Source organism: Mytilus californianus, unplaced genomic scaffold, assembly GCF_021869535.1.
Source record: "Mytilus californianus isolate M0D057914Y unplaced genomic scaffold, xbMytCali1.0.p SCAF_3, whole genome shotgun sequence".
NCBI classification, from domain to species: Eukaryota; Metazoa; Mollusca; class Bivalvia; order Mytilida; family Mytilidae; genus Mytilus; species Mytilus californianus.
This window is the reverse complement of record NW_026262679.1, coordinates 21714046-21734143: the sequence shown is the minus strand read 5'-3', so window position 1 is coordinate 21734143 and position 20098 is coordinate 21714046. Positions and strand designations below refer to the sequence as shown.

The window sequence follows — 20098 nt, the reverse complement described above, 5'->3', positions numbered from 1 at the left end:
ATTAAGTATACATCATTCAATCAATGTAATAAATCAAATCGATGCTAATACTTAAAGTAAGGATAGAGAACTTCTGTTCAAAATAGATCTGTAATAAGAACTCACTGTTCTATTATTATCCATGTTAACCTACTTCCTTGATTTAATTTTAACTATGAATTCGACGAGTCGTTAAAATCAAGGTTTACATATAGATATATTATTAGTTTTTTAAATTAAACTACAAAGGTATTGGCACTAGGACAACTGTTAGAGGTAATGTAAGTTACGTCTTTTCACATTTTATGTTTAATTTGTTTTGTTTTCATTTGCACGTAGAAAATGAAATTTTATACTCTTCTTGCAGGGTTGGCAAAAACCCGGGTTTCATGCATATTTCCCAGCCAAGTGGGATATACTGGGAAAACCCGGGTTTTACTGGGTTTTACATGGTAATACTGGGCAATAAGAATGGGTAACATGTGAAAATCTTTCTCAATAATCCTACTAAAATCTATTAAATTGCCATTCTGTATAAATCGATCAAACTGTTTTTATGAAGCCAAAGAATTCTTTTTTGTGTTTGTTTAAAATATATATATCTAATATTAAAAATTTTCACTAAATTTTGTTCATTGCTTAAATTTGTTTACTAATTTTAAGCATACTTAGAATCATGTGCAAAACAGTGTAGACAAGACCATTGATTGGCGCGCTAAAATATCCCATTGACTGGGTCAGATTAGGTGAACGTTCGTCTGTAACGCCCACAACTCACGACGTATTTATTATAAACATTTAAACTGTGGGGTTGCCAAAGGGTCTCAGTATATATACGAACTACAGTGCACAGTATATTATATACATATTTTATTTGCGATCATAAAAGTACGAAGTCGTTCATTACTATGTAAATTGGTTCGATTAAAAAAAAAGCTGAATATGTTTCTGTTGCCAAGGGTTTTTCACAAGTATAGTAGTTAGCAGAAAAGTTCACCAAACTATACATTTTACCTATTCAAAAACGTAAATGCAAATTCCACAAGGCTTGATCCTTTTTATTGTCTAATAACTTGCAAGTACGAAAAAGACAGGACAGAAGTATATTTTGTCTATATGTTTTGTGTACGCACACTTTTGAAAGTTGATCATGCATTCGTTCTAAAATAAAACTTTGACCAGATAAAAGTTAAAAGATGACATAATTGGACAACCGCAATTGTTAAATTGCTTTGACGTCCGAAAAAAAAGATAATAATCAACACATGCATTGTAACATGTAAAGCCAGCTAAATCCTTTTTTTTTGCTGAAAGAACGTGCGATATCATAAAAATTGATTATCAAAACATAACGAAAAAACAAGTAAAGAACGTTTAAGTATTCAATATAAATCAAAACACAAAGGTTATTCCTGATTAGTTTTTCGAATTATTTTATTTAGGCGTTGAGACCCTTTGGTGACCCCACAGTTTAAATGTCTATACTAAATACGTCGTAAGTTGTGGGCGTTACAGACGAACGTTCACCTAATCTGACCAAGTCAATGGGATATTTTAGCGCGCCAATCAACGGTCTCGGCTACACTGTTTTGCACATGATTCTATTTGTACGTCACTATCTAATAAGAAATTATTCTGATTATAACACAGATTTGTTGATATAACAAACATACTCACCCGTTCTCGTCCAATAGAAAATCAGTATTTTCCCTTCTATTTTTTATAGTACAGGTCTTTGTAATAGACTATATAATGCTATACATGAATGACGTTTCATTGTAGATTGATTATGAAAGTGAACTCTTAAAAACTGCACTAACGAAGTGTACAATCCCCCAAGGCAATTTCCAAAGGAAAAGAGCAAAAGAAAAAAAAATCATGAGTACTGTAGTTTGTCTAATCAGTATAAATGAATTCAAGAGAATAGAACTATAAAAGCATTTTAAGTTGAGGTTTTAACATTGTAAATGTTATTCAATGGTACATATATAGAACCCCCCCCTAAAAAAAAGAGAATTGAAAAGGGGGCAAAGGTGCAGGTGAAATTCATGTAATATTTAATCTAATTTTTAAATGAAACCTTGAACTCAATGTTTTAAGAAACCATGACGGTTTAATAAAAAATCAAAGAAAATTTTTGAAAAAAAAAAATACATTCATCAATGAAAAAAAACAAGCATCTGATGTTGAAACGATTGTTAATTAAAATTCATTGATGATGATTTATATAAAATTGTGTGCTTTTTAAAATGAAGGATTTCTAGATATATATATTAAATTGTACCTGTAGCAGAAGAAATCTCCATTTTTTAATGATTTATCCTTTTTTTGTTATCACAAAACTATCTCATTGCTCTTTCATTCCATTATTTGAAATGATCATAAAAATGATTTACATCCCTTTTACTAACCATGTCAACATTTAAAGTGAGCTAATATCAAAATTTGATTATTACAATGAGAGGCTAATTGTGTTATGTTACTCGAAGGTGTGAATATGTTCTAAATTGGTCAGACATTACTTGGTCATATTTTATGAACATTTAAAACCCTCGGCTACGCCTCGGGCATTAAAAATATTCATAAAAAATGACCAAATATTATCTCACCTATAAATAATCAGCTTTTTCATTTGTACAAGTGTTCATGACAATTGTCCTCTTACTATTATTGTATAACTATTATTAGAATATAACAAAGTGCTATGGAATTGTAGGATTTGAGGTCTCTTAACTGTGAAGAATGAATGTGAATCATGTTCTTTATAAGAGACTGTCCTATTGTTTTTACCTACTAACAGTTAGTTAAGAGTTACTACTGCCCGAAGTCATTTATCAGCTTGAAGGGGTTAAATTTTATGATTGAAATTGATTTAAAATTTTATAGTTAAACAAACAAAAAACAAAATAAGTTGAAGTTTGCTGGTGTAGTAAAAATTGGTATCGTTAAAGTTATAATTTGAATATTAATAAGTTTAAAATTAAAATAAAGAATGAACATCCAATGCAATTCAAAGGGAAAGAAAGATTGATTGATTGATTGGTGCTTAACGCCACTTTCAACACTATTGTGGTATTTCGTGGCGGTCAGTTTTTATTGGTGGAGGAAGCCGGAGTGTCCGGAGAGAACCACCGGCCTTCGGTAGTAAAACTGAAAATCCTAGTCAATTAAGATTGGAGTCGAGTGCACCTGCCCCGTGCGGGATTCGAACTCACAACCTGGGAAAGAAAGAAAAAAGCCCTTTAAACCAAATATAACTTAAATCTTAAAGAAAGACGTTTACAAAACTTCAGATTACTGGATCCGCAGTTGGTAAGAATAGTATTTACATATAGGGGATTCAATCAACCTTTGAATTTTATATTGAGACATTTTATATGAACATTACAATTTGAATTAATTACCTTACTTAATGAAAACGTTTTTCGGAATCAAATATTGGCTGTTGAATAAACTTCAGTTGTAAGTAAAATTTAGAATTTATTAATTTGAACTGTAAATAAACGAGAAGATACTTCCTAACTGATAGATTACATGATTTGCATTCATACTAACAATTAGGAAACTTAAATAATTCCTACCATTTCATCGTATTTCATCGTATTTTAGGTAACACTAGATTAAAAAAATATTGGTGAAAATTGAAAAAACATCATAAAGAAATGAGTTAGTAATAGTAAATAAAGAAATAAACACAGAAAACATGCCTAGTCCATCTGGATTAACATCTTCAACACATATACCAAGTGAAAGTGGTGGTGCTAGATTTGTAAAAGCAGATGCACCTAATGAAAAGTTGCAGGTAAACATGACTATAAAGCAACTTCGACAATTGGCTAATGATAAGGGGTTAAGTGGATACAGCAGGAAATCCAAAGACATCTTAAATAAATTCACAGAAGAAAAAACAAACCATAAGTTTATTCGTGAAGAAGTGGTTACTAAAAAGGAATTAAAAACACTAGCAAAAAACCAAGGTAAAACTAAGTATTCTGGGTTAAAAAAGGATGATTTACAAGATTTAGTAAACCCCCCATTAAAAGTAAATTATAGAAAAAAAGCATTAAAAGGTACGTTTCGCACAGTTATGATTGAACCTTTAAAACTTTTTGATGTAGATAAGTTTTTTAAGGCAAGTAAAAGCAAAATGAGCACTAAAATTACAGAGACACTTATAAAAAATAAGGCTTTCAAAGTGCAACTATTACTTCGAGAAGTATTGCTAAAAAATAACCCAGCCACAAGTGGCAGCACTTATATGAGTCCTTATTTTAGATCAACAGTAGTGTACAAAAACAACAGACCTTGATTTAGACATTGCATTTATGATGGAAAAGGCAAAAGAAACCATGGTAAGATACATACGTGAAGGTAGTGGTTGGACATTTAGTCACATTGAGGAATTAGAAATTCATATAAATAAATTTATACCACTTAAGGGGAATTCATACATACCTCTTCCAGCTAAACTAGCTAAAAAGAAGGCCATTATTAATGTACAAAACAAGGACGACAAGTGTTTTCAGTGGGCGGTGCTATCAGCGTTACACCATGAAGAAGTGGATAAAAATTGTACTAAGCGTGTAAGTCAATACATCAAATGGGAAAACGACCTTAATTTTGACAGCATTGATTTCCCAGTATCATTAAAATCCATTAACAATTTTGAAAGACGAAATACAGACCTAACATTAAAGTGTATGGTTATGGTGGTGTGGAAATAGATGAGTATGGAGAAGAAAAATTACAAGTGTACCCTTTAAGAATTTGAAACAATACTGGCACAACACATGTAGATCTTTTATTTTTAACCAACGCTATAAACAACAATACTGTTGGATTAAAAGTATATCACGTCTTTTAAGTGCTCAGGTAACCTCAAATGGTCATAAACAGTTTTTTTGTCGAAGATGTTTAAAATACTCTTCAAGACAAGACATTTTAAATGAACACATGGAGTATTGTAATTCAAAGAATGCATTTAAAATCGAGATGCCAGATGAAGGTCAGAGTATTTATTTAAAAAAACTATAAACATAAAATGCTAGTTCATGCTGTTATTTATCCTGATTTCGAATGTTATTTAAACAACATAGATACTTGTCAACCTAACACATCAAAACCTTACACGAATGCTTATAAACGACATACACCTTCAGGTTTTCATTACCGAGTTGTTTATACCCATAAGGAGACTAAAAAAGGACTAATCTTTAACCAATTTTTACTTGGAAGGGGATGTGGCACAATTAGAGGACATTTTTGAAGATTTTAGAGACATTTGTTTACAACATTACGGACTTGACCCTTTACATTATTACACATCACCAGGATTAGCGTATGATGCAGCTTTAAAAATTAGTAAAGTTAAACTGGAATTATTACACGATACAGATATGTTATACATGTTTGAAAATGCCACTCGAGGAGGTGTGTCTCAAATAAGTCATCGACATGGTAAGGCAAACTATAAATACATGAGTCACCACGATACTACACAACCTACTACATACTTATACTTAACCTATTTAGATGCCAATAATTTATATGGGTGAGCCATGTCAGAACCTTTACCTACAGGTGACTTTGAATGGGGAGAACCAAAAGAAGTGGAAGACATTTTACATTGGGAAGATGATAGTGAGGTTGTGTGTATGATTGAATGTGATTTAGAGTATCCATCAGAGCTTCATGATAGTCATAACAATTACCCCTTTCTACCTGAAAGTATAAACATGAATGGAGTTGATAAATTAATTCCCCATTTAAATTCCCGTCAGAAATATGTACCTCATTATAGCAATTTGAAACAGTGTCTTCAGAATGGCATCCTATTCACCAAAGTACATCGTGTTATTACATTTAAACAATCACGTTGGCTTAAGTCTTACATTGACAAAAATACAAAACTTAGAGCGGTATCCAAAACAGAGTCTGCAAAGGATTTTTTTTTCTAAATTGATGAACAATTCCGTGTTTGGAAAAACGATTGAAAACATTCGTAAACGTGTAGATGTAAAATTAGTGACGACAGAGAAACAAGCATTAAAACTAGTAGCCAAACCCAACTTTGAACGTCGAGTCGTATTTACTGAAAACATGGCAGCTGTGCATATGAAAAAAAAAAAACAAACTCGAATATGACAAGGCTGTTTACTTAGAGAGTTGCATTTTTGACATTTCTAAAATTTTAATGTATGACTTTCATTATAAGTTTATACGAAACATGTATGGGGATAAGGCACGCCTTTTGTTTACCGATACCGACAGTTAAGCCTATGAAATTCAAACAGAGGATTTTACAAAGACATGATACCCCACATACAAGACAAGTTTGACACCTCTTGTTATGAAGCAAATAATCCTTTTAGAATTCCAAGGTGTAAACAAAAAAAATATTGGTAAGTTTAAAGATGAATGTGGGGGTAAGTGTATGGCGGAGTTTGTGGGTCTTCGAGCTAAAATGTACTCGTATCGGATGGACGATGGTAAAGACACCAAGAAAGCCAAAGGTATGAAAAAGGCAGTTATTAAACGTAACATTACATTTGAAGATTACAAAACTTGTCTTAATACACAACAACCTTCGTATAGAACAATGAATGTCATTCGTAGTCATCTTCATACCATGTACAGTGAAGAAATTAACAAAGTAGCCCTGTCAGCGAACGATGATAAACGGTACATTTTACCCGATGGCATCAGTACCCTGGCACATCGACTTTACACAATTGAAAAAAATACCTTAAAGACGTGTGTTGGTAGAAGTAACAATGCCTGGATCACACAAACATTATAGATGTAGTAGTAAAACACTGGGTTTAGCACGAAAACACATGTAGACAAAAGATGAATGTTTTGGAAAAACGATTACAACTTCGCCATCGTTATGAGGCTCGTAAAATAAATGATACAAATACACAACATTCAACTCCCCAACAAACCCCTGTCCAACAGTGAGTTGGAAAAAGCAGTTAAGTCTCTCAAGATTTCACATTTTAGAGGTGTGTTTATGCGAGATACGTTACCCAGAGTGTAGTATTTTAAACCACGATACCTTAAGGGGACCGGGAACCCATTGGACGTGTTGGTATAAGACGACAACTAGCAAAGTGTATTTCGACTCTTACGGACTTCCACCCCCCTGACGAAATGGTAAATTACTTAAAATCTACGATATACTACAACACCGATGAACTTCAGATAAGAGGAACAGTGGTCTGTGGACACTTTTGTTTGTATGTGTTGAAATTGTGGTCGGAAGTTCAACCTTTTGATGACGTCGTGTTTTCCATTGGATGCTATAAATAAATGACAGACAAATTTGGATCGATTTTATGGACAGAGAGACATTAATAGGAGTTAATTGCTGGAAGACTTAAACATGAACGACAATCGTATTACCAACTTGAAACACCATCGAGTCACGGTGCGGATGCTACAACGAAACGATGGGTCATGCAACAAGTGAAAGACGTGACAAGCATAACCGAAGCATTACAATCCGAGTGTAAACGGATAGAAATAGGATATGATGCAGCAATCAAAGAACCCTGGAAAAAATGGTTAGAGTCTAATACCACCCTGCAACAAGAACTTGAGAAAAAAGTGGATACGATTAACACCTCCACACAACAAAAAATCGATGTATTGGTGGATCGCAAGTTGGCGATGGAAGAGCTAACAAAAGAGGACTTGTGTGGTAAAGGATGTTCATGCAATTGAAACATCCTGCTGGGAGATTAAACTATAAAATTGTGAGTGGTTCGGTATATGGTAAAGACATAGCTCAGTTGTTTAAACCTTCACCACCATGATATAAATTAAACTGACAGACAAATTTGAAATATATGGACATGAAGACATCAATAAGGATAGTTTTCTCGAAGATCTGTACATGAACAACAATCGTATCACTAACTTAAAATCTCCGAGTCACGATATGGATGCTGCAACGAAACAATGGGTCATGCAGCAAGTGAAATACAATACGAGACAATTAGAATTACAATTACAATCCGAGTGTGAGCAAATAAAAACGGATATAAAAAAAATGGAAAAAGAATATGATGCAACCATCAAAAAACTTAAGAAGAAAGTGGAAACGTTTGAAACCAGACTGCAACAAGAATTCAGTGGAAAAGTAAATGAGTTTTAAAACTATCTTTCAACAAAAAATCGATGCATTGGAAAATCGTTTGTTACTCATGCAAAGTATTACTATGTCAAGAATCGATACATTGGTGGAACGTTCATTGGCGATTGGAGATAAAAACAAGAAAGATACTAGCGATTTAAGGATATACCTTCGATTGGTGAAACGTTCTTAAAGTGGAAGAGTTAACCTTTTTGTTCTTGGGACTCAAGAACAAAAAGCTTACACATTCTTATTGAATGTCTGATTGTTTGATCCAAGAATCAAAGGACTTAGGGTATCCTTTCCATTGAACAAAGACTTCTATCACACCACCCTTGGTTCGTTTTCGCAAGACCTTTTCGATGCGGTACATGTCTTGATCCGCCTTTTGAATTTCGGGCTCGTAGAAGAAACCTTTTACTTCCTCGTCATTTAAATCCTTGATACGATAGATTTGAGGTTGAGTGTTTATACCACGTGAGACACAGAAAAGACTTCTTCAGTCCACCTAGGGGTGTATCCCTTTTCAAACACACCTTTCTTTTTAGTGATTCGAACTATATCCCCTACTTTAAATTTACCCTGTTTTAATGGAAGAAGGTTACCATACAAATTCCAGTACACTTTGTTTTCGTGTTCTTTTTGACTTGCAGCGATAGAAGTCATTTTAATGGATCTATGTTTAGACGTATTGTATTGATGCACGAGATCATCCAACACATCGATGTATGTGCGCGTAGAATTAGCCGAAAAGTATGTAAACATTTTCTCTTTCATGGTACGGTTCCAACGTTCAACGACACTCGACTTTTCTTCATTCTCAGTAGAGTACAGTTCAATGTTGTGCTTTCGAAGTAACTCCTTCACCTCTATGTTGTAAAATTCGGTACCTTTATCCGTCCATAACTTTTGAGGAGGTCGTGATGATGATGTGAAGACCGCTTTGAAGGCATCTTTAACTGTCAACCCTTTCTTGTTTCTGAGAGGTATGAGCCATCCGTATTTGGGAAACACATCGATGATGCTTAAAATGAATCTAAATCCTTTGCTATCGCGAGAAAATGAACTCATATCGACGAGAGCGGCAGTCCAAATCTCATCCACACCTCCAGCGATCACACTTCTTTTATTGAATTGACGTCGAACGGGTTTATGTAATTCTTCTGCTAATTGATCTGTCTAAAGAATTTTTTTTATGTCCCAAACCAAATCGTCTTTTAGTACCGATGAGAGGTTTAACGATACCACGATCCATTTTCTCGCTCATGGTTGGATGGTGAATGAAGTCTAATTGTAAGAGCATGCTTTTATCACACACGGAATTACGTGTCGGTGTATCTTTATGTCGAGCATAACAGAGGTCATGACGATAGGCAGCTTCGTCGACTCGATTGATAGGTTTAGACCAGGATTTAGGTGTTTTATCTGCATTGAGTCGTTGATGTAACTTTGTTCCAGGTCCAGTAAACTGATGTCCCGGAAGATGCATTTCTACGGATAGATGGTTAATATGTTTGTTCATAAACCCCTTACCGGTAGACCTTACAAACTAGGATTTCTTTGATCCACACACGGCGCAGATTCCACCTTTTCGTCGTCGTCCGTTGCTAGTCGTCTTTTCGTTTCTGTCGTCCTTTTACATTTCAAACAATAGGGTGTCATTTATTTAAATAAATGGACGTTGAAGACATCTCGTACAATGAAACGACTGTGAACAGAAAGAATCACTTCCTCTTCCGCAGCGATCGATTTGAGGACTGATTATTGGCAAGTCAGACTGTGGTAAGACAACATTACTCAGCAACTTTCTTCTTAAAGAGAACTGGTTAGATTACGATTGCTTGCACGTGTTTAAAAAATCACTTCATCAACCCATCTATCAACTGTTTCAACACGCATTGGAAAAAGGATACACCAAAAAAGACATACGATCTTTGTTATCCGTGAAAGGAAAATGTCCTCATTCTTTAATCGATGTTGTAAAAGACTAACCCCCACCTCAACATCCTAGTGGTACCGAGGCCTTCTTTTATGAATAAGGAGACGATGTACCAGACCCTCGACAACTGGATTCCCATCGTAAAAACTTTATGGTGTTTTGATGATTTGATGTTAAGTAAACAAAACAAGTGTGAAGATCACTACGTTCGAGTCGACATAACAACGTGGATTGCTTCTGCCTATGTCAAAATTACTTTAAACTTCCACGTCAAACGATTCGGGGAAAATAGTAACTTCATTTGCTTATTTCTACGAGACGCTAAAAATATTCAACACATTCATTGATCATTGGTTAGACCTCACATTTCAAGAATTTAAAACATTCTGTAATCAGTGTTGGAAAGAGCCTTACGGATTTGTGACCCTCGACCTAACTAGCACTAAGGAAAATGGGTAAAAGAGAAATCCTCCCTAGGTGCTGTATTTTCAACAATGCGTTGTAATCAGTGATGATCCATTTATCTTTAGAACACAACGTTCATCTTTTGTCCATCAGACTCGAACTGTAGGACTCTATCTGAGATCACCAGTGCAAAGGCTTCAGTGTTTGCTGGAACATTGCGTTCAAACTCTACCCTGACTTGAATGTCAACCACTGGCTCTTTTAGCTTTTCAGACTGTTGACTCACATTGATCACAAACAAAGGATAGAGGTCTGTAAAATCGGAAGTGTTTATATTAATATTACTGATGAGATGATCCATCTTGAAGATTTTTTTACGAAAATCGGCGGCTTCTTTGTATATTCTAGATATTTTACACTGATTAAATTGGGTGTTAAAGTCTACAGCTGGATAACGTTGTGCATTTAAGGTGACATAAATGTTTCTTTAAAAAACAGTGATCGAATAGTGCTGCGTTTTCTACTTGATCGTTACTTTTATCGGTTTGGAAGGCTATGATGATGTATCTAGGTTTTTCCCGTCCACTTTTGATCCCAATTCTCTACTTTGGGGAATGGATATGGAATCACACTGTCTCATGCGGAAACCACAGTCGAGTTTAGTCTTGCTTTGAATGGTTTTGTATAGTGTCATCTTGTTGTCATCGGAGGGGATCACATGAGGAACTAACCAGGATAGTTTACTTAATACGATTTTTGCTTTACCTGTTCCTGCTGCTCTGAATACCGGGTTTTCATCAGTTGACTCAGTGTTTTGTCCCCATAGACAAACATTACCAATCCACATTTTGTAAGTATTGGAGTAACATTACAGTAAAGGATTGCACGTTACAGAATCAAAAGTATGTGGTGCTTCTTTACCCCTTTTGTTCGTTTGAATGTTGTTTAGCCTTCATTGAAGACAATACGCATGATTACACGTTTGTTAGGAGTAAAACGTTAGTGTTAGACATGATTAAACAAGTGTCAGTAATGAACCCTTACCTTGTCATGCTAGTCATCGATCGGTGTTAAGTGTGTTTGGAGGACCTATTGGGTATGATGAATTTAAAAAGCTGTTCGTAACTAAACCGTATTACATGCAATATGCTTTACTATTGAAACCCCTTCAACACGAGTATGCTGTGATAACAAAATAAAACGTGCAGAGTGGCGCAGTGGAAGCGTACTGGGCTCATAACCCAGAGGTTCGTGGATCGAAACCACGCTCTGCTAATTATTAAAAACGGTTTTGTTTTTTAGGGAATTAAACCAGTTCCCTAAAAAACAAATCTTCGTTAGGTATAAATAAATGAACTATCATACGTATCGTTTAAATTCGACACAAGGTCAAACCCATAAATTACAAAAAGTAGTCACGAATGGTTGTCTTGTTAGTATCCGTTTATCGCATGCTAATTTAACGGGTAACGATAAGATGTTGCTCACTCAGCGGCAAATACAAAAGTTCGACAAGCTGTTAAAAAATGGTAAAGGTGGTATGGTCTTGGAGTTGAGTGTAAAACAACTCAAACAAAACATGCAAAAGGAAGGTGGTTTTTTGGGAATGTTAGCCGGAATTGCCATGCGAGCTCTTCCCATGTTAGCTAAAACAGTACTCCCCGCTTTAGGTGTAGGTGCTTTGAGTGGGTTAGGTAGTGCTGCCGTGAGTAAAGCCGTTGGTTCTGGTCTCTACCTTAAACGTGGAAGTAATGTTTGCATTTTTTTAAAAACAAGGTAACGGTTTATACCTCACCCCAGGTCAACTCCCTAACACCTAAGGAGATGGGTTGTATTTAAAACATGGAGGTAAATTTTATAATAATGATAAACAGGGTAGTGGTTTGATTTTAGGTCATAATAGTCCTTTAAGTCAAGTTCCTCTTCTAGGTTGGTTGTTATAAATAAATGGATGACGTAGACTCTAACAAGCAAATGTATCGGGAAGACAAAATTCGATCTGCTGAACACCTTCTAGAGGTAGAGATGCTTAAATACACCAACATTTTAAAAACATACAATAAACTAGACAAGGTGCTTTCTGTTGCATTAGAAACCTGTTCTGTTCTAAACGTTATTTGTACAACCAGTGCACTCAGTACTGCTGCAACAGGAATCGGAGCCATTGCTTGCATTCCTTTAAGTTCACTAGCGGTCATTAATTCTTTAGGAATTATGGGGTTAACGGTATTATCCAAAAGTATTCATAAAAAATGTAAAAAAAATAAAGAAAACGTACAACTCATTAGAATCTCTAAATCTAAGATTGAAGATGCAGTTAGTAAAGCTTTGGATGATGATGATATTAGTGACATAGAGTTTACAGGTAATGTTACATGCTTCGACTCTTATTACACTGAAAAACAACACTTACGACTCAATAAGAAAAACACGCTACTCACACCAATATTTTTCAATCTAGTGTTTGCTAGATTAAAAATGAATTGGACATATATTTTTTTAATCTTTATCTTCTTCATCATCACTTTCACTGTAAAAGCCACTGTCAAACTCACTATCACTGTCTAACCCTTCAAACTCGCTATCATCGTCACTATCCTCATCTAGGTTAAGGGTGTCGATTGCTGAGTACTGTCTTAACTATGTAGTATAAAACTTTATCGTCATCACTAAAAAGCCAATCTCCACTTCAATAACCATATTAACCATGTCATCCACATCTTCTGTATTAAATCAGTTTTGAAGAGGTACATGTACTATTGTATTAATAATCGCGTTAATTACAATAGTAACTTTGTTTTTAAAATCGTCTTGTAAATTGATCATTATTATTAATCAAATGTTTTTTAAAGTTTTTTTCAATTTTATACCATTAAAAAAAAAATACTAAAAAAAGGTCTGACAATGTCAGACTAATTCTCCGCTAAAAAAGGTCTGACAACGTCAGACTAATTCCGCGCTAAAAAAAGGTCTGACAACGTCAGACTAATTCTCCACTAAAAAAAGTGTGACAACGTCAGACTTATTTCTGATAATGTTGTATACATATAGCAACAACGCAACGTAAATTGTATTATGACGTTGAAGTATGAACCTTAGCGCTACTACCAATTTTACACCATGATCTAATTTTCAATTTAGTGTTTAGCAAGATTAAAAATTAAATGTTTTTTTTTAACTAGGAGTAAGAGGTGTTAAAGTGAAAGTAGGAAATTGAATTGTTGTTAACTAGTAGTAAGAGATTTTTACATTCTAAACAAGTCGTATGAAAAATACTCTTGTTTAGTCTTTTTACTTATTTTAATCCATGTACTTCTTACAAAGGCACCGTCCAAGGGTTCCTTCTCTCTGTGTAACCCACTGCAAGCCAACACCCTTGTCGTGTCCCCTTCCCTAGTTTTCATGGTAAGTATACTACTCTTACCAAACTTACCATCTTCTTCGTTCACTTCTATAATTTGGTAAATAACCCCGGTGGGGAGGTCTTTCCATTTTAAAATTTCTTCATTTTTTTGTTCCTGTACCTTGTCTTCAAACGCATTAATACTCATAAATGCATTGTCAAAAGAAGCCATCATAATATAATACTATATTACTCAACTCTTTATAGTTATTTTTTTTCAATTTTGTAGTACTACTTTCAAAATTCAACTCCTACTCCTATTCAAATTTTTACCTTACTTTCAAACATGTTAAAAAATTCAACTCTTATTCCTATTCAAATTTTTACACCATGTTTCAAAATGTTAAAAATTTAACTCTGACTCCTATTCAAATTTTTACACCATTTTTTCAAAATGTTATAAAAGTTTAAAATTTAGATGTACCGCAGAATATACCAGCTTTGATAAGTGCATTTGTTTGCACCTGTCCTACGTCAGGAACCTGATGTTCAGTGGTTGTCGTTTGATGATGTGGTTCATAAGTGTTTCTCGTTTTTTTATATAGATTAGACCGTTGGTTTTCCTGTTTGAATGGTTTTACACTATTCTTTTTGGGGCCCTGTATAGCTTGCTGTTCGGTTTGAGCCAAGGCTCCGTGTTGAAGGCCGTACTTTGACCTATAATGGTTTACTTTTACAAATTGTGACTTGGATGGAGAGTTGTCTCATTGGCACTCATACCACATCTTCTTATATCTACTTATCTAACTACTGTTAATAATTTTATAATATTAAGACACTTCTTTCCGATGAAATGGGTCAGCAAACTATGAATAACGTTTCACAAGTGACCTTATTTTTTTGAGGAAAGAAAGAATTTATAAACATGAATAAAAAGTTAATTAGAGTATATTGTGTACGTCAAAGAGCTACATATCCAACCGACACAAACGAGACTTTCAGAGGTTAATCATTATACTGTCTTAAAAAATGGACGAGTATCTGTATAGATATATATGTCAAACTCTAAAAAATGCGTAAATAAATTGAACAGATTTTTTATTGATCAGCCATCAATATAAACATGTATGTCTAATATATCCAAAACAACTCTGAACATTAAGTACACATCATTCAATCAATGTAATAATTCTAGTCGATGCTAAGACTTAAAGTAAGGACAGCTAAATTCTGTTAAAAATAGATTTGTACTCCCTGTTCTGTTTTTAAATGACTTCCTTGATCAATGTTGATAATTTAATTAACTGTAAATTCAACGAATCGTTTAAATCAAGTTTACATGTCGATATATTGTTTGGTTTTTAAATTAAAAACTACAAACGTAATGGAATTAGGATAACTATTAGAGGTACAGTAACGTCTTTTCGCATTTTATGTTTAATTTGTTTTGTATTCAATTGCACATACAAAATGAAATTTTGCACTTTTCTGACTTTTCATGAAAATCCAAATAGAACTTTTTTAAAGTATAATATATTTTTTTTTAAATTTCGAAACATGCCGGTGTCCTCCATCTATATCATTACATGTAGCTGTTTAAACCCGCTGCATTTGTTTGCACCTGTCCTAAGTCAGAAACCTGATGTTCAGTGGTTGTCGTTTGTTGATGTGGTTCATACGTGTTTCTCGTTTTTTTATATAGATTAGATCGTTGGTTTTCCTGTTTGAATGGTTTTACACTATTCTTTTTTGGGCCCTTTATAGCTTGCTGTTCGATGTGAGCCAGGGCTCCGTGTTGAAGGCCGTACTTTGACCTATAATGGTTTACTTTTACAAACTGTGACTTGGATGGAGAGTTGTCTCATTGGCACTCATACCACATCTTCTTATATATAGTTAGTGCATGTGTGTGGTATTTTTGTTTGTTATGGAATATTTTTTTTATAATTAAAGAATGTTCATACAGGCTTTATTTAAACATAAAACAAAAACAGTTGATTTGTGTACGCAAACCGCTATAATGATTGATTGGTGTTTCAAACAGAGAACACGGTCTTTCTAAAAATACAGTTCAGTCGTTAAATTTGTCGGTTCGCAAAGGACTCACAGTAGAATACTTATCGATACTCAAATACAAATCTACCATTTTTCGGTTCAAAAAGTTCTCAATCTATACTTTGTTTTGGGGAAAATGGCATTCTAATTTTAAGTAAATGGGATTTGCTTTTACCATTTGGTATCAGATATTTGCACTTTATCTTTTGGAAACGGGTATATTTAAATGTTACGGATATATGATCTATTGAATTATTTTAAGCATGTGACTATTTATAATTTGTAGGTATATTTCCATGCATCTACATATAATATTGATTCTATCTGAGAACAAGTTCTCAATTTTTAAACTTGAGTTACAGGCGTTGTTTCATCAGAGATATCTAAATGTAATATCTCAAAATAATATAAGGCCTGACGTAAAACAGTGTGTTCCGAAGTGCTGGTCGTATAAAATTGCTATTTTGATTTGAATGTTTAAGCACTATTTCTACCTGAAGCAGTTCAAATGTAAACATAAACAATAACATGTATTGAAGGAGTTAAAAAAATCTAACGAAGAGAGATTATCCTCTAAAAGACAACAAAACGCATCCACCCTACAAATGTATACAACAAGCTATAACTAGATAATACATGTCTAGACAAGATGTTAAAAACATAAGGAGACAATAACAAAAGTCTCGACTCAAAGACATGTGGCAAGGATAAACTGAGAGTGCTGATCAGTTAGGGATGTAGTTAGGTGAAATTAAAAAAATCTAGAATTTAAAATTGATACTACAAGTCCAAAGAGCGTTAGTAAAGAAACAAAATAAGCTAAAAATATTGATAGGTTATGGAACTCCTTTTTGAGATATTCGGACTTTTACCTTATATAAAGCATTGGCATTATTTGGGTCTCAAATCGTAAGAACAAAATCTAGAATCGGCTTTAATTTTGGTAATGACCTTTTTATGTGATATTGAAATTTTCCATGAAAAGAAAATCGGGTGATATGGGGCAAAATATTTTACCCTGTATCTTAGGAAAAAACCCAAGAAGTCCGAACATCTGACAAAATTCATAAACCTGACCTGAGTACATCCTTAAAACCCAAATATTAACAACAACGTAAATTCTTAAAATGCTTTTTTCGATATTTTATATGACCCACAATACAAAAAGTACAAAACAAGTGAACATGAAATCAGTATAATTTAAATCACATAAGAGAGAAATGTTCCAGTCACTGGTATTAAGATCAAAGTGTTATTGTGTTCCTGCCTCGATGCCTTCAAATCAATAATACTAATATATTGAATTTTGAATAATGACTTCTTACTCTTTATTCATAATAGAATATAATTGTACTTCCGTATATCTATTCCAAATAGTGGAGTCAAGTTTAACAATCTTATTTTGTATTGAATACGGTCATATTCGCATATGCGGTAATTTTACTTGTATTAGTAAACGATGTGAGGTATATGTTAATGATACCACGACCCAATGAGAAAAAAAGCCAATGGGTATATAGACCTCAACATAAGTCTTTAAGGATGTACACCTCTGAGGAGCCAAAAATTTCTAGAATTAAACTTATTTTCTAAACCTGATTTATGGGTTTATATGACGGTAAGAAAGTAAAGTGAAATCATATGGAGGTGCACTTCTTTTTTTTTGCTACGGCTATTTGAAAGTACCCTATTTGAAATGATTTTCCAATTTTTCATCAATTTTACCCATTTTTGGGGTATTATCATGAAAAAAAATCACAGTTTCACAATTAAGATTTTTTTCATACTTTCCCTAAAGATGAAGTGGACCAATCTGAATAAATTTAACTTAAAACAACTATAGGTTGGTGTTAATATTAACATGTTAGAAAACATTTTGATGCTTTTTCATGTCAAATTGACCATGCTGTCAATTTGATAAATTTGGAATTTTCTTTTTTTTAGTACAAAAAGCATATTATTTCAACTTCTTTGTTATAAATGATTTAAAAAATACATAAATAAGAATTTTGGAAAGAAAAAAATGAAATGGGATGTACATATTTTTGGTATAATCATTTCTTTGTACCCCTGACCCATTACTCAACATTTTGGCTGATGACACTGACCGGATTGGGTATAAAATTTGAAATATTTATTATTCAAAAACTACTTATACGTACACAATTTTTTCACAGAGTTTAGTTTGAATATAATATTTTTGAAATTCATTGATATTTTCCACTTGTATCACATGTTTTGGAAATAATTCCTTAACGAGATTTCAACAAGACTGAAACATCAGAAGTAACACGTGACAGTGTTTATACACTATGTTAGGCTTACAATCGTTCCTAGTAAAAACGTTCATCGCGAAAAAAAAATAAACAAAAATTATCAAAGACAGATTAATAAATTACGAAAACATTATGATATGACATAAGATAAATACTGACAAGATAGGCACATGAATATGTAAAAGGTCGAAAATTAAACTAATTTTTTTTAGATCTCAACCCTCCTTATTCTTAAATCTCGATGAATGAGTGGACTAGCAAAATAGGGTATATTAGAGAGCAAACAATAAAAATCAATTTAGAATGAGCTTCTCACTCTGAAATAACGAAATGATAGATAACAACGACTAAATAAAAAACGATAATGAAATAGTTTAAACAAATTATCAAATAAGTCGAGTCCACTAACTTTGGTGGATAGTCGTCTCATTGGCAATCATACCTCATCTCCGTATTTTTAAATTCATTGTATAATAAAATATAAAAAGGAAATGATTAATAATAAAATGCTTCGCCGAGCGCAGCCTGATACGACGGCGTAGATCGAACACTGAAAAGTTGGGGCAAGTTTGGACACAATATTCAAGCTTGATACTGTCTGAATTTGAATTCGGATCAAATTTTTGACATACTATAGGTTTCTGTTACAAAATAAATGTGGTCAAAGATCTTAAAAATTTGAAATGGGACATTTAACTAACCTGGTATGGGGCCCAATATCCAAAATAGTAATACAAGGTTAGAACCCCCCAAAATAAAGACTTGAAATTAATCCCATTGAAATTGGTTAAAAGATTTGTATTTATTTTCAATTGAAGATTTCTTGCTATTGCGCAATACTGTGATATTGCCCAATACTGTGCTATTGCGCAATACTGTGCAATTGAAGATTTCTTGCTATTCGCAATACTATGCTATTGCGCAAGAAATCTTCAATTGCGAAGTATTGCTCAATAGCAAGAAATCTTCAATTGCACAGTATTGCGCAATACTGTGATATTGTGCAATACTGTGCTATTGCCCAATACTGTGCTATTGCGCAATACTGTGCAATTGAAGATTTCTTGCTATTCGCAATACTATGCTATTGCGCAAGAAATCTTCAATTGCGAAGTATTGCGCAATAGCAAGAAATCTTCAATTGCACAGTATTGCGCAATCCTGTGATATAGCGCAATACTGTGTTATTGACCAATAATGTGCTATTGTGCAATACTGAAGATTTCTTGCTATTGCGCAATACTGTGCTATTGCGCAATATTGTGCAATTTAAAGTTTCTTGCTATTGCGCAATACTGTGTAATTGAAGATTTCTTGCTATTTCGCAATACTGTGCAATTGAAGATTTCTTGTTATTGCGCAATACTGTGCAATTGAAGATTTCTTGCTATTGCGCAATAGTGTGATATTGCGCAATACTGTGCAATTGAAGATTTCTTGTTATTGCGCAATACTGTTAATCTGTTATATATAATAATTAACACACCTTGTTTGGTGTGTATCTCCTGCCATATCACTATTTGTTGCTTGTATATATAAATCAGAAATAATCAATGTAAAAATGGAAAATTTTTAGACAAGAAATAATGAACAAAATGCCCCCCTCCCCCCAAAAAAATTGGAAAAAAAAATCCCCTCCAAACTTTTTGAAGCCCCTTGGAGTAATTACCCCAAACTCAATCCCAGTCTTCCCTTTGTGGTATGGAACCTTGTATTACAAATTCAGAGAGATCCATACACTTAAACACAAGTTATTGTTCGGAAACTAGAAAAATGCTTGTTTTTTGCCCTTTTTTTGCCCCTAATTCCTGAACGTTTGGGGCAATTACCCCCAAACTCAATCCAAGCCTTTTCATTGTGATATGGAACCTTGTGGTACAATTTCAGAGAGATCCATACACTTAGACACAAGTTATTGTCCTGAAACTACAAAAAATGCTTGTTTTTGGCTCCTTTTTGGCCCC

At 33.7% G+C, this 20098-nt stretch overlaps 1 protein-coding gene and 1 non-coding gene across 12 annotated transcripts in view; both read left to right on the top strand.

Annotated features, from left to right (window-relative positions):
- The first annotated feature begins 205 nt into the window (after positions 1 to 205).
- Positions 206 to 20098, top strand: part of LOC127734119 (heat shock 70 kDa protein 12B-like) — a 151737-nt gene continuing 131844 nt past the window's right edge. For 7 of the 11 annotated variants that reach the window (XM_052243784.1, XM_052243785.1, XM_052243776.1 and 4 more), the window contains exon 1: positions 15081 to 15211. The gene's annotated coding sequence lies outside the window, so the exon portion shown is untranslated. Of the gene's footprint in view, positions 256 to 15080; positions 15212 to 20098 lie in introns of those variants that run through there. The other 4 variants (XM_052243790.1, XM_052243781.1, XM_052243789.1 and 1 more) reach the window with 4 other exon arrangements.
- Positions 11664 to 11736, top strand: Trnam-cau (transfer RNA methionine (anticodon CAU)). The gene has a single exon. It is a non-coding gene; the product is annotated as a tRNA-Met (tRNA).